The 14,370-nt window shown below is 45.6% G+C and overlaps 1 pseudogene; it reads left to right on the top strand.

Moving 5' to 3' along the window:
* The first annotated feature begins 6,936 nt into the window (after positions 1–6,936).
* LOC122899895 overlaps positions 6,937–14,370 on the top strand; it is a 92,048-nt pseudogene continuing 84,614 nt past the window's right edge.

Here is a 14,370-nt window from a genome sequence, read left to right as displayed (position 1 = left end):
GTGGTTTCCAAGCTGTTTGTTCCAGGCTTCCTTCAGATCCTTTCTCTCTATCTGTTTGTCCTCCAGATCACTAATTCTATCTTCTGTCTCAGTTTCTCTAGCTTTGAGAGTATTTAGATTGGATTGGAACTCCTTGAGAACATTGTGAAGCTCACCCCTGGTAGCTTTTAGCTCTGCCCTAACATTGTGAACTTCATCTTTCATTGCTTTCAGCTCAGCCCTAATAAATTATGTTTGGTCATCCATGGCTTTTTCCAACCTAGCTATTGCCTGCATAATTGTTAGCCTGAATTCTCTTTCCGACATATTGTCTATGTTGATAGCCATTAGCTCTGTTGCAGAAGGCCCATTCTCTGTATTTTTCTTCTGTTGGGCATTCCTCCTCCTAGTCATTTTGGTGAATAATGACTGAACAGATGTAGCTGGATGTATGGACCGTGGTGCAGTCAAGGTGCACCCTGGAACACTTCTGAGCAACCAAGATTCCCTACCAAAATGAGAGACAAAAGAAAAAAAGAGAGAGGGAGAGAGAGAGAGGAAAGAAAGGGGAGATGAAAGAGAAGGTTCAGCCCAAAAGGACCCCAAGGTAAGATTTATGAAATAGACAAACAAAAACAGACAAACAAAAGGACTAATAAAATTATGTGACAAGGGGAAAAATCATATATGCAAATAAAGGAAGAACCTCGTCAAAAAGAACCCCAACTGTAAGATTTATATGCTATCAGAACAAACACAAAAACACAAAAACACTGGTGGAAGAAAAAGATGGGAGAGTGGTTATAAATTCTCAGTGTGGGCGAGGAAGGTTGTTTTGATTCTTCCTGGATGTATCTTGATATCTTTGTTGAAGGACTCAACTTTCCTAAGATAAAGAGGGATTAAAAATTGGCTTACCTATAGGGGTAGTATTGATTGGGGAAAGGGGATTACTTTGAAATTTAACTCTATATGAGGGGCACCTGGGTGGCTCAGTGGGTTGAGCCGCTGCCTTCAGCTCGTGTTGTGATCTCAGGGTCCTGGGATCGAGTCCTGCATCGGGCTCTCTGCTCGGCGGGGAGCCTGCTTTCCTCTCTCTCTCTGCCTGCCTCTCTGTCTACTTGTGATCTCTCTCTGTCAAATAAATAAATAAAATCTTAAAAAAAAGAAGTTTAACTCTATATGAATATTAGAAAATAAAAATAAAAAGGAATAAACAAGACTAAACTAAGCTAAAATTTAAAAAAAGGAACTCAAAAAATAGAAATGCAAAAGAAAAACATAGGTGTATGTATTAAAAGTTCAGGTTAGAAGGTTATTATGGAATTTGATGTACTGGACAACTCACTTTGATGGTAAATAGGTTAAAAAAATTATCTATATATTAAAAAAAATGAACCAGAATAGTGGGAATGAGTAAAAAATAAAAGTTTTCCTATGAAGTAGTGGTCATTGTTCTCTTGTTGTCCTTTTTTTTTTTTTTTTTTTTCTTTTTTTCTTTCTTGGTTTGTTTTCTGGGGGAGGGGCCTGCCACATGTGTTTTCAGTCAGTGATGTTCCCTGAGTTAAGTCCTCCCGCCCCCCTTCAAGGGGGTGGGCTCTGAGGAAACTGTTTTTTTTCAGGCTTTGTTCTCTGGCAGTTTTTATGTTTGTTCACTTTTTATTTTTTTTTCTCTCACCTTGACCGCTTTTGATGGTTTTTGTAGTTTTAGAGGAAAACAAAGTGCACCCTCACCTCCCTCTTAGAGAGAAGCCTCAGTCTGGCTGCAGAGCCCAAATAAGTTCACCCTTGGCCACTGGCAGAGCAGGTTCCGAGTCGAGTCGTGGTCCCTGGGGATGCAGGATCTTTTGCCTGTACCCAAAGCCATGACAGTGGTGGCTGTCTGGGCAGCTCCAGACCGCCAGAGAGGTTCCAAGCAGAAATTGCACACTGAGATTTTCCCGCTGGCCCTGGGCTGAGAGTGCCTGGTCTTTCTGGGTCTAAGAGCACCTGGCTTGCACACACCAAATTCAGGGGAGGCTGTGGGTCGCGCGCGGGTCTCAGGCTCTGAGAATGGGGCGCAGGTCTGAAAGCACCAGGCTGGACCTTCGCGCACCTCTCTGGGGGGAGAGTTTGGTGCACACCTCTTAGGCTCTGAAACAATGGTGTGTATCAAAGGGCACTGGCTGGGCCTTTGTACCTCTCTCAGGGGAGTATCTCAGGCTCTATAGCAGGGCTTGCGCTTTCTGCCATCTGGCATGGCTCCCATCCCCTCACAGGAGCCAGATCCCATGGGATCTTGGGCGCGCTGGCTGCTTAGGGACCAAGACCTGGTTTCTCTGCCGCACTCTCTCTAGCTCAGGGCCAGGGGAGGCTGTCTTGGGACCAGGGACTTAAGCCCCTGTCCCTAGCCGCCTGATTCCCACAATTCTCCCCCTGCCCTCGCCCTGAGATCCTTTGCTCTTTTGGAGTGCTTTCAACCAGTCTCCAAGTTAATGCTGGTCCACCCATGCAGGGCACTCTCGCTCATATTAGGGGTATTACTTTCCAACTGGTCGCCTCTGGTAGCTCCCTCCCCCTTTTGTTTATCTTCAGATATCAGTCCGCTGTTCCCACTCCGATTAACTTGCCCACTGGCATCTTCTGCCCCTGTAGAGATCCAGACGTGCATAATTCTGATCTCTGGCTGATTTCATGGGTGATCAGAGTTCTTTGGTAGGTAATCAGCTCACTTTGGGGTAAACTTTGAAAAGGCGCCTCCTTCTACTTCCCCGCTATCTTGTCCTCCACTATGTTCTCAGGCTTTAAGGAGTCTCCCCATTGGGCAGAGATTGATGGTGGTAGTGGAGGGTGGAACTGGAGGATGATATTGGCCCTTGTCCGTTTTGTTTCACTTGAGATGGATTTTTCCAATATTCCTGAGTCTAAGTGGATATCAGCAGAATAGAGCTTTGGGGATGATAATGTGGCATGTATTCAGGTATACATAGAATCCCTGGGTTTGCCCAGAGTTTAATATCTCAGACTAGACATCTGGGTGAAAACTAATCACTCCTATGCACCAACGGGTCCATCAGTCCTTGCTTCATGAAAACAGATAGAGTCGATCATTCAGAAAATTGAGAGTGAACATTGGTGTGTGTTTGTGGAACTCTGAGACATCAGTTTCCTCACTTGTAGAATGAAGACAATAGTGACAACAACCTGGCAGAAGTGGGGCCAGGGAGGCTCTCACCCAAACCAGTTTCTTATCTCCAGTTGCTTAACATTAGAACACCAGAGCACTGGGTGGGTTCGAGGGAGCAAACAAGGTGGTTGAGTCTGACATATTTCCAGCCCGGTGCTTCATATATGTTTGGGATAGGAAGAACAAAAGAGCAGGGAAGTTGGTGCAGTTGTTGCACCCACCCAGCGGCTGACTTGTTTAGGTCAGAGTTAAGTCTTCCTGTTTCTCAGTGTACTAAGGTGTTTTCCAAATTGGACAGAGAAGCCAATGTGCTGCTGAGGTGACTTCTCTGCACATGAGGTCAGGCAAAGTTTCCTGAGTGCTTGCTGTGTGCTGAACATGTGACCAGGGCACACAGTGCCTCCCTTTGTGGATGCCACGGATATTCCACAGAAGATCACATGTCAGGGCTGTGGAGGAGAACAGGGCACCACTAAACCCCAAGCAGCACGTGTATGGGACTCAGATGGGGATGGCAGGCTGGCGAAGGCAACTCTGAGGGAGGTCACTTTAGGTGAGACTGGAATGGTGACCAGTTTGGAGGACGACAGAGAACAGGAACATCCAGGAACATCCAGGGGATTGTGAGTTGGCCTGAGGCTGGGAAAGCTCCATGAACTGGAGGAACGCTGCCCGGCCAGGAGGGAGCACTGGGAGCAGTGGAATGAGGTCAGAGAGGAATCTGGGGCCCAGGAGCCACAGAAAAAAGGTTTAGCAGGGGGATCCCTGGAAGGGGTGAAGCAGAGCTGATATAAGATGATTTGAGAGATTATAACCTTGGATGCAAAATGAACTTGAGAGGGCAAGCCTGGCGGTGGGCAAGGGATGCCCATGGGGAAGCAAGGACACCGTGTTTGGGTGAGGGGGAAGTGAGATTGGTGTGGAGCTAGAAGGTAGCCATGGATATGGATTAGAGAAGAGTCTTGAACTTTCTGGCGCACTGGCAACAGACTGGGTGGGAAAGTGGCATGTGTGGTAGAATGATCTTCCAGAGTCTGGCAGGCATAACCGGGTGACCCGAGGTATCCTTTACTGAGATGGGGAACTTCAGGAAGGGGGGAGCTGGAAAGGAAGCCCTAGTGCTCTACAGTGTTCATTCAGAGACCACAGAATCTGCCTTTCCTGCTGCACACTGTGGCCTGATGGGGAGGGGCTGAATGGTGTACCCAGGGCTTGTGTGATAGTACAGTATTAAGAAGCCACAGGGTGCTGTCCATTCATCTGGGGCAGGGGCAGGGTCCTAGAGCTGCTCCTGGAAGATTCTGTGATGCTAAGGCTTAACCCCTCCATTGCCATGCTGTGGGGAGCACCTGGGTCATCTCCTGGTGAAGAAAAGCAAAGCAGCTCCATTGGGGACTTTTCGAAGGCTCCTGCCACATAGCATTCACCAACCGACAGAATAGTTTTGGTAGTAAACAGAAAGTACAAGAAGCCACAGGCACAGGGCTTTTTAAATCTTGGCTGTGCCACACACACTCCCTGCTTCTGGGCTAGAAGCTAGCCAACCTGGAGAGTAGCAGTTGTTCAACAAAGGATTATGGAGTCTGCATCTCTGTGTGTCCCTCTGCAGAGTGGGTCAGTGTATCCATACCTGTTCTGTTTCTGTGGCTCTGATCATGCTGTTTCCTTCCTGATAACTAGGGTGCACCATCCAAAGGGCAGGGCAGAGTCTTCTAGGGTTGTGTTTTGTAAGCTTTCACTTTCCAATGGTAGAAGGAGTCAGCACAGGATTCTTCTATCTGGGAATGCTGAGTGCCCCAGGTCCCTCTTTCAGCTGAGATCTCTGCAACCTGACCCAGGCTGTGCTTCTCTGCTCTCCTGGAAACACCGGCCTCTCAGACAAGACGAGCCTGTGGCACCAATGCTGTGTATCTGGAGCAGGGTTTGGGGCTTGAGCAGTGAACCGCATGTGCAATCTCTGAGAGCAGATTTGGGGCTGGCTGAGGTCTCAGAGTCAGAGATGCTCCAGAAGCCCCAGGTTTTCAAGCAGGTGAGTGGGTTCTGAAGACACTTGCTGGACAAGAAGAGGAAAGTGGGGAACAGATGTTTGGGAGGAGGTCGCAGAGATCGTGGTGGGGCTTGGGGGCTGGTGTTGGATAATAATGAGGCTCTGAGAAGACCCAGGACAGCTACAGTGGGGGCTCCACTTTATTCATTTATTTAATGACATTTCTGTAACATTCCTAGAAACAGGCACAGTTCTAATGTGCACTGACTCTCCATACATAAATTCATAGGATACTTCTTATTCTGTGGGATGAGATCTTATTACTCTCTCCGTATGGCAGATAGGACCTGGGGCAGAGCAGGTCAAGAATCTTGCCTCAGGTGATTCCCACAGAAGGTGGCTGAGTGTGGAGCAGACCTTAGCAGTCAGCCCCAGAATCTGTCCTTCCCAGGACCATTGGCTGCATCCCTCTCCCCTCAGAGTCATTGGTCTGAAGCCCTTCTTTTTGACCAGGTCTCATTTTATCCTTTGCTTCCCACTGCTCTGCTGGGATTCTTTATCCTGAGGAAGAAACTCCTCAAAGATAGAGAAGATGAGGATTAACCATTCATGGGGAATTATCTGGCTTCAGGTATGAGCAAGTCCACCTCCTTGGTCCTGAGCAGAAAAGGGCTGCAGGAGGCAGGAACTGAAATCAGGGTGAACTCATCTATCAAAGGACCCCAGAACAACGTGCATGTCGTGGAGCAACAGTGTCCTTGAGGAGGACGCAGTCTGACTCTCATGCTTTTCAGTCATTCCCTGGTCATAATTAGGGGGCAGCAAAAGAACAGCACAGAGGAGCTGGTGTGTCCTTCATGGGGAGGGCCCTGAGTCTATGCCTTGTGTCCCCAGACCTCTGTAGTGTCCTGTGACTTACACAGACATGGAGCAGGCCCCTGTGCTGAGGTGGGAAGGGTCTGGTCCTGTGGGAAGAGCAAGATGGGAAAGTTTCCAAAGAGCTGGGAGGGCTTTCTTGGCATCAGGGTTATGGGACCCCCACCTCATCAGCATACTGAGCAGTAGGAAAGGCTGTGCTCCTGCTGGGGACTGTTGCCAGCCCTGAGCCCGGCTGTTTGCTCTGAGGCCCAGAGCTCTGGGCTGGCCCTGCCTCCTGTCTGGAGGTGCTCACCTGCCTCCTGCCCTGTGTCTCCCCAGATCTGAGGAAATGGAAGATTGCTGCAGGGGCTCTTTGTTCTCCCATCTCCCCTCCCTGCTTCTCCTCTTCTAGCTGCCTACTTGGGGCTCTGCAGGTGAGTGTCTTCTCCCCTGCCCTGTGTGTCCCTGGCATGGGTGAGAGCACCCAGAGCTCTGCGGGTGTCTTCATCAGGACAGATGGCTTGGTGGAGTCCCTGGCTCTAGACAGATTCTGGAGATGCTCCAACTGCTATTTGAAATTAAACACATAAGAACAATCCCAGAACTTCAAAATAAGCCAGGGGAGCATGACAGTTCTCTAACAGTTTATGTCTTATAAAGTAAAAAATGTGAATTTCACTATGAATAGTATGAAAATAATTTTCTCTTTATTTTTTGCCTCCTGGCTTCATTGGATTTTTGTTTCCTAACTTTACTGGTACTTTTATTTGAGTACAGGTTAGGTGCTAGTCTGTGTACAAAGCAGAAAGTTTCTGTCTTTATAAAGCTTACATTCTGACAGGACAGTGAGTATGAAATACCACAACCCCATACAATCTATGTCTGTTAGAGGAGTGAAGAGCATGGGACAAGGACATAGAGCAGGTGGGGCAGTCAGGGCAGCAGGATGGCAAGTGGGCAGGCAGCAGTTCTCCATAAGGTGATCACTGTATGCAGTGAGATGGGAACAAAGATATGAAGGAGGTGGGAGGAGCCTGTCTGGATCCCTTGGAAAGAGGTTCTCCACAGTGAGGAGCAGCCAGGCAAAGCTGGCAGTGTGCTTCGGTGTTCAAGGAGCAGAGGAGGCCAGGGCTGGCTGGAGCAGAATGAATGAGGGGGAGAGAAGCAGGAGTTGGGGATCAGAGAGCAGGGAGGGTCTTCCTTAATGGGCTTGGGATCACTTGGGCAATTGCAGAAGCATTGAAATGCTTTGGTAGAGGGGGGGACATGGTTTTGGTTACAGGTTTAAAGGTTCACAGACATTGACTAGAGAGAGGATGTCACAGGGAAACTAGTAATTGTCATCCCCCAGGTGAGACAGATAGTAACTCAGCCAAATTTGAGTAGCACAGGAGTTGAGAAGTCAGTGTTTGGTTGTCTGTTGGGGTTTGTCCTACAGAAGTGTCCTGGTGTGTCATATCTACCAGGTCTCAGAAGACCAAGGCCTGCAAGGGGCTGGGGGCAGTGGGATGAGCCCTCTTTGGGAACAGGTAGTGATTTGGGTACTGTGAGTAATGGAGTGAAGGCAGGTTTTAATGGAAGTAGCTGAGAGGTCTAATTTTTAGTGCACATATAACCCAGTGGAAAAAAAAATGACATGGGCAAAAATAATAAATTTAGGAGTGGATGTAGGGACGTTCCAGATGTGGTATAATGAGTAGGATGTTACCACTAAGCCACAGTAGTGCTCTTTGGTGAGTTTTCAGTCCTGTCCTTAGAGAAGGCAGGGTAGAGCTGTAGTTCTCAGAGTGTGGTCCCTGGGACATCAGTATCACTTCTCACCACCTCCTTAGAAATGCACATTCTTGGACCCACTCCAGACCTCCTGAACCAGGAGGTTTGGGGTAGAGTCCAGCAGTCTGTTTTTCACAAGCCTTCCCAGTGACTGTGATGCCTGTGGAAGGTTGGAAGTACCAGTTTAGATAGTCCTTCATGGAAGGGCCTGGAGTCAGGAACACAGGCTGCTCAGGAGACTCTTTGACATCATTGCTGTGTTTCAAAGATGTAGGATAAAATTGTCCCATTAGGAGTTGTCACAGCTTAGTCCCTCAGTCAGAGCCTCCCTCCTGTCGGTGTGCTCCCTTCCCTGTCCTGCATCTTTCCAGCTTTCTCAGTCCTCTGCCTGTATCCACAGAGGAGTTTATGTTGATTGGCCCCTCAGAACCCATTGTGGCAGTGCTGGGTGGGGATATCACGCTGCCATGTCTTGTGTCCCCGGCCAGGGATGTGGAGAATATGGAGCTGCAGTGGTTCCACTCTAAGTTCTCAGAAGCAGTGTTCATCTATCAAAACCAGCGGGAGCAGAGAGAAGAGCAGTTGGCTGGGTACAGAGGGCAAACCTCACTGGTGAAGGATTTCCTCACCCAGGGGAAGGCTGCAGTGCACATCCACAATGTCCAGGCTTTCGACAACAGGCTGTATACCTGCTTCTTCAGAATGGGAATCTTCTATGACGAGGCCGGTTTGGAAGTGAAGGTGGCAGGTGGGCTGTTGATCTATATTTAGAGATCTGCATTATTGGAATTTGGAGCCACCTCAGGGTCTAAGTTAATAGCCTTCCATTTATACAAGAGGGAAAGGAGGGTCTTTCACTCTTCATTTATTCAGTTTTAAAATACAGAACTCCTGGTACATGATAGATGTTGTTGTCTAAACCTGGATATCTCAGTGTAACAAATAAAGGTCCCTTCCCTGTATATGGACAATAAATAACCAAATATATTATAGACAATGTTAGATGGTAGTGACTAGAGACTAAGCCAAATAAATATTTAGAGATGAGATTTCCAAGCAGAAGAATACCCATGTGAGTCACTTGAGGGAGGAGTGTGGCTGGTGAGTCTGGGCAGAGAGAGAGGCCATGTGATTGGTGTGGAGGTGAATAGGACGGTGGTGAGAAGTGACTATCCGGAATATAGAGGTGTTCCAGGTCAAGGTGCACAGAGAAGGGATTTATCAGGAGAAGTCCATGAGTAACACACACTTGAGCAGACTTTTGAATGAAGCAGACAGTGTTCTGAAATGACCTTCTGGTTGATGGATCTGTGTGGTGCATACACAGCATAGTGATTGTGATTCTGAGCAGTCAACCCAATTGTCCTGGGCCTGGACTGTGTCCTCCCTGACAGGTGCTGATAATAGTGGGATTGGGTAGGAAGTGGATAGGAGTTTTGTTTGCAGGGTAGTGGGGGTGGTAATACCAGACCTTCAAAGGCTTCATGTGCTCTTATGCCATTTAGATTCAGGGCTGAGGGGATTTTAAACAGAACAGTGGAGTAAGGTTTGAGGGCAGGTTTGCTTTGGCAGCTCTAATGGAAGGTGTATGGAAGGTGAGAAAGACTGGAGGCTGGATGTAGTTATGGGGTGGAGAGGATGGCCTCCTACATTCATGTAGGGGCAGTGTGGTGAGAAGGAAGCACTCCAGTGTCAGAGAGGTTTGGAAAGTAGACCCAGCTGAGTGAGGAGATTTGGGGATAAGGAGAGTTTGGAGGCATGGAGAGAAGGGACTTCAGGTACACACAGGTTTGTTTTTTTTTTTTAATTGGTTGTTTAGTTTGGTTAATATATTGATTTTATGTGCAAGGTGCAGATTACTGCCATAATGCTGTGTAACACAGACATGGAAATCTCAGTGGCCTATAACAACAAGCATGTATTTAATCTGGCATTCAGGGAGTTCAGCTCATTTGGGCTGTGTTTGGCTAATCTTAACAGGTCTTACTCATAAATCTTCAGTCATGTAGGGGAAATTTAATGAAAACCATAATCTTCCAACTCAGAATCTTGTCTCTAAGATAGTAGGAAGAAAGCTCCTTTTTATTATTAAATCAACATTAACTACAATGTGCTGTACATCACAGAGATTCTATCAAGAAATGCAAAGACAGAAGGAATCTCATATTTTCCATACGCAGACAGAACTCATTCCATACATGTTCTCAGGATCAACAGTTATGAGTCCTCAAGTAGGTGAACTTGCCAGCACTATTTTTCCTAGATGGGCACCTTATAGTTGCTTGGAAATTGGGTGAGCATGTAAGTTAGCTAATTGGCTTTATTCTCAGGATAACCACATTCTCCTACCTTAAAAATAAAGAAAAATAATTCTACTATAGTTAACATAGAGTGTTATATTCATTTCAGGTGTGGAATATAGTGATTCAACATTTTCACATATACTCAGTGGAAATTTTAATAGAAATTCTGCAGGTCAGAATGGAATGGTGTGATACATTCAATGTGCTAAAAGGAAAAAAAAAAAATCTGCAGTCAAGAATCCAGCAAGTGAATCATTCAGAATAGAAGGAGAGATGAAGAGTTTCTCAGACAAATAAAAGTTAAAGTAATTTTTTTAATTGTATTTGTTTCTGTTTTTTTTTTAATTTATTTTCAGAAAAACAGTATTCATTATTTTTTCACCACACCCAGTGCTCCATGAAATCCATGCCCTCTATAATACCCACCACCTGGTACCCCAATCTCCCCACCCCCACCACTTCAAAACCCTCAGATTGTTCTTCAGAGTCCATGGTCTCTCATGGTTCACCTCCCCTTGTCTGATGAACATTTTTTCATGTGTCTGTTGCCATTTGTATGTCTTCTTTGGAGAAGTGTCCGTTCATGTCTTCTGCCCATTTTTTGGCGTGATTATCTGCTTCGTGTGTGTTGAGTTTGAGGAATAAACCTAACCAAAGAGGTAAAGGATCTGTACTTGAGGAACTACAGAACACTCATGAAAGAAATTGAAGAAGACACAAATAGATGGAAGACCATTCCATGCTCTTGGATCGGAAGAATAAACATTGTTCAAATGTCTATATTGCCTAGAGCAATCTATACTTTTAATGCCATTCCGATCAAAATTCCACCGGCATTCTTCAAAGAGCTGGAGCAAATAATCCTAAAATTTGTATGGAATAGGAAGAGACCCTGAATCGCTAAGGAAATGTTGAAAAACAAAAATAAAGCTGGCGGCATTACGTTACCTGGTTTCAAGCTTTATTACAAAGCTGTGATCACCAAGACAGCATGGTACTGGCATAAAAATAGACACATAGACCAGTGGAACAGAGTAGAGAACCCAGATATGGACCCTCAACTCTATGGTCAATTAATCTTTGACAAAACAGGAAAAAATATACAGTGGAAAAAAGAGAGTCTCTTCAATAAATGGTGCTGGGAAAACTGGACAGCTATATGTAGAAGAATGAAACTCGACCATTCTCTTACACCATACACAAAGATAAACTCAAAATGGATAAAAGACCTCAACGTGAGACAGGAAACCATCAGAATCCTAGAGGAGAACATAGGCAATAATCTCTTTGATATCAGCCACAGCAACTTCTTTCAAGGTATGTCTCCAAAGGCAAAGGAAACAAAAGCAAAAATAAACTTTTAGGACTTCATCAAAATCAAAAGCTTCTGCACAGCAAAGGAAACAGTCAAAAAACCAAAGAGGCAACCCACAGAATGGGGGAAGATATTTGCTTTCTCTTACCATAGTAGCCCTGGTAGCTGTATAGACCAGGCTCAAAGAAAAAAAAAAAAAAAAAAGAAAGAAAAAAAAAAAAAGGAGAAGACTGGCAACTGAGGAGGGGGCAATATGTACTAAGTCCTTTGGGTTTGGGGCATGACCCACACTCCAGGAGGAGGATCCTCAAGTTCATGAATCCCACGGAGCTGGGAGCTCTCTTGCTGAACTCTCAGGGCAGACAGTGAATAAAGTGTTTCTTCTTGTCTGCCTCCTTCCTTCCCTTGCCTTTTCCTTCCCCCCCACTGTCCCCTCCTGGTCACAGATGTCCTACCTCAGAGGACCCTACTCTGTGGCTTCACAGTTATGGGGTCCTCCAGTCATAGCCCAAGGGACAAATAGCCTTTCACTCACCTCTATCCACCCCCACCTTCTTGACCCCAGGAGTCACAGGTGAGCATTACCACCACTGTAAAAGCCAGGGTAACAGGCCCCACCAAGCTGCCTGGGCTCTGGTCTCCCTGAAGACCAATCCACACCCTCTCAGATGTAAATATGGATGGATCTCTTTGGTGTCTCATGTGCTGTCCAGAGGAACCTTTGTTGGGTTTTGGAATCCTACTCGTTGTAAACAGAAAGGGGGAGACAAAGGGAAGGACTCATTCTGCCATGATGCTGACCTCACTCCTCCCAAGAATGATGGTTTTAACCATTCTTTCTGGAATTACATGGGCAGCTGGTCCACTAGTTTCAAAAGATTCCTCTTTTTTTGTGTGGATAATTCCTATCACATCCATACCTTCGTTTCCTCTCCATTTCAAAGGAAACATACCCATAGCCCATCTAAAAGGAATCCAGTGTCATAAAGCCACAAGGTAGACTGTAAGAGGAGATGAACATGCCAGATAATATATTAACACATAGAGTATTTTTAAAATATACAAAGATCCCAAAGAGTATAATTATGACTTTATTGTTCGGATAAATATTTTGATAAATTTGAGCAGTCCTGTGAGCAGTGCAATGCCCTCATCCTGTGAGCAGTGCAATGCCCTCCCCCAACATATAGTTCAGTTTAGATGTTTGTATCACGCAGTGTCCAGTCAGGAGGCAGAAACCACATCACTCATGTTAACAGGGAAATTAAGAAAGACGTATTTAATTATGAAAGAGATAAAAGAAAGCTCTATGGAAACCAGAAGTAGAAGATATAGGAAGCAGACTTTACATCTAGGGCTGAGGTAGAGCATCCAAAAGACAGAATACAGATGAAAGAATAAGACTGACATTCTGTTTATTGGACAAGGTGGGACCAGAGTCCCCAGGAAGGTAAGAAATTCACCAATAGGCTGCAGACCAAGCCTCTTGGGTAGGAAAACTCTCACTAGAGAACTGACAAGATTTCCTGGGAGGCAGCACTCTAGTACACAACCTGTTACAATGCCATACTCATTCACCCAAAGGCAAGGGAAACTAAGTCTTCTCTGGCCGCTGTCAATAGCATCATAAGGTCAAGGGGGAAACAACACCAAAAATGGGACACCTAGGTGGCTTACTCAGTTAAATGCCTTCCTTCAGCTCAGGTAATGATCCCAGAATCTGGGGATGGAGTCCTGCTTTGGGTTCTCTGCTCAGCAGAGAGTCTGCTTCTCTCTCTGCCTGCCACTCTCCCTGCTTGTGCTCACTCATCTCTCTCTGACAAATACATAAATAAAATATTTAAAAAAAAACACAAAAAGAAAAAAGCTTTTTCTCCTTATATGTCTTGCTGTGTTCCCTCTGGTGCTATGTAGGAATTAAGTGTCTGCATATATGAAATCTGACTTGCATACACCTCCCTGGATGAGACTAATTGAAAAACAAAGGAGGAATGCCCAGAAATTTATGCCTCCATTGAAATTTCTTAGCTGAAAGTGGCCACATTCTTACTGTGGCTCAAGGTTCTCATCTAGGAAGTAAATGTTTAAATTTCAAGGAGAAACAGGCACATGTGGTGCTCATGTACTTCTTGAACTCCTACCTCCTTGCCCTACCATACGCTGTCCCATATATTACTGTCCTGACCATTAAGGCTACACTTTCCTCCTTGCTTTGTGCTTGCACATGCTGTATTGATATGACCCCAATGAAACTGGAAGCAAAGCTTGGCTGGAGGCCTTTTGCCGCTAGAGTGTCTGGTCTCCAGGCCTCTCCTTTCTCCTATGAAGGTGCCTGGAGTAATCTGTCCATTCGCCATCTCAGGGTTTGCTGGCCAAAACCAACAGTGCACTAACTGACAAAGGTGGAGCCAAATGTGCCACATGGCAAAAATGAAACACTTATGACCTCCAGTATCAACAATTAGGGCACATACAGGGTAGATTTGAATCAAAAGGCAATGAATTGATAACAGGGAGATTTCACACTTTCAGTTCCTCAACTTCCACATAAACCATTTACTCACATTGGAACTTCCATATAACAACACAACAACTCCACATTTTCACCCATCTACAGGGCTACACTTACAAGTGAAAAAGTTCTCACTCTTTCCCCAAAATGGAATAAACAGGCAGTCTCAGGCACTGAATCAGTTATATTGATTCCTTAAGTCCAGCCACATTCATTTGACTATTCTGTAACCTAGAGATTACATTTGAAATATTACCATGGACAGCTTGCATACAATCACACTGGTAAGAAGGGAAAATGAAAAGAGATAATTAATACAAATGGCACATCTACATGACAAGATAGAAAAATATGCAAAGGGAATCCAGTCCTTTTTCTATTTTTGGTCACAGGCAGGAATTGAGATCTATGACCTCCTTCTTTCACTTCCAATTCCGTGTCTTCTCATCTCTCCCAGAACCACAACAGTTCGGTGTT

This window comes from Neovison vison, chromosome 1 (genome assembly GCF_020171115.1).
Source record: "Neovison vison isolate M4711 chromosome 1, ASM_NN_V1, whole genome shotgun sequence".
NCBI lineage: Eukaryota > Metazoa > Chordata > Mammalia > Carnivora > Mustelidae > Neogale > Neogale vison.
Note: the sequence above shows the minus strand (reverse complement) of the source record. Positions and strands in the feature narration are given on the sequence as shown.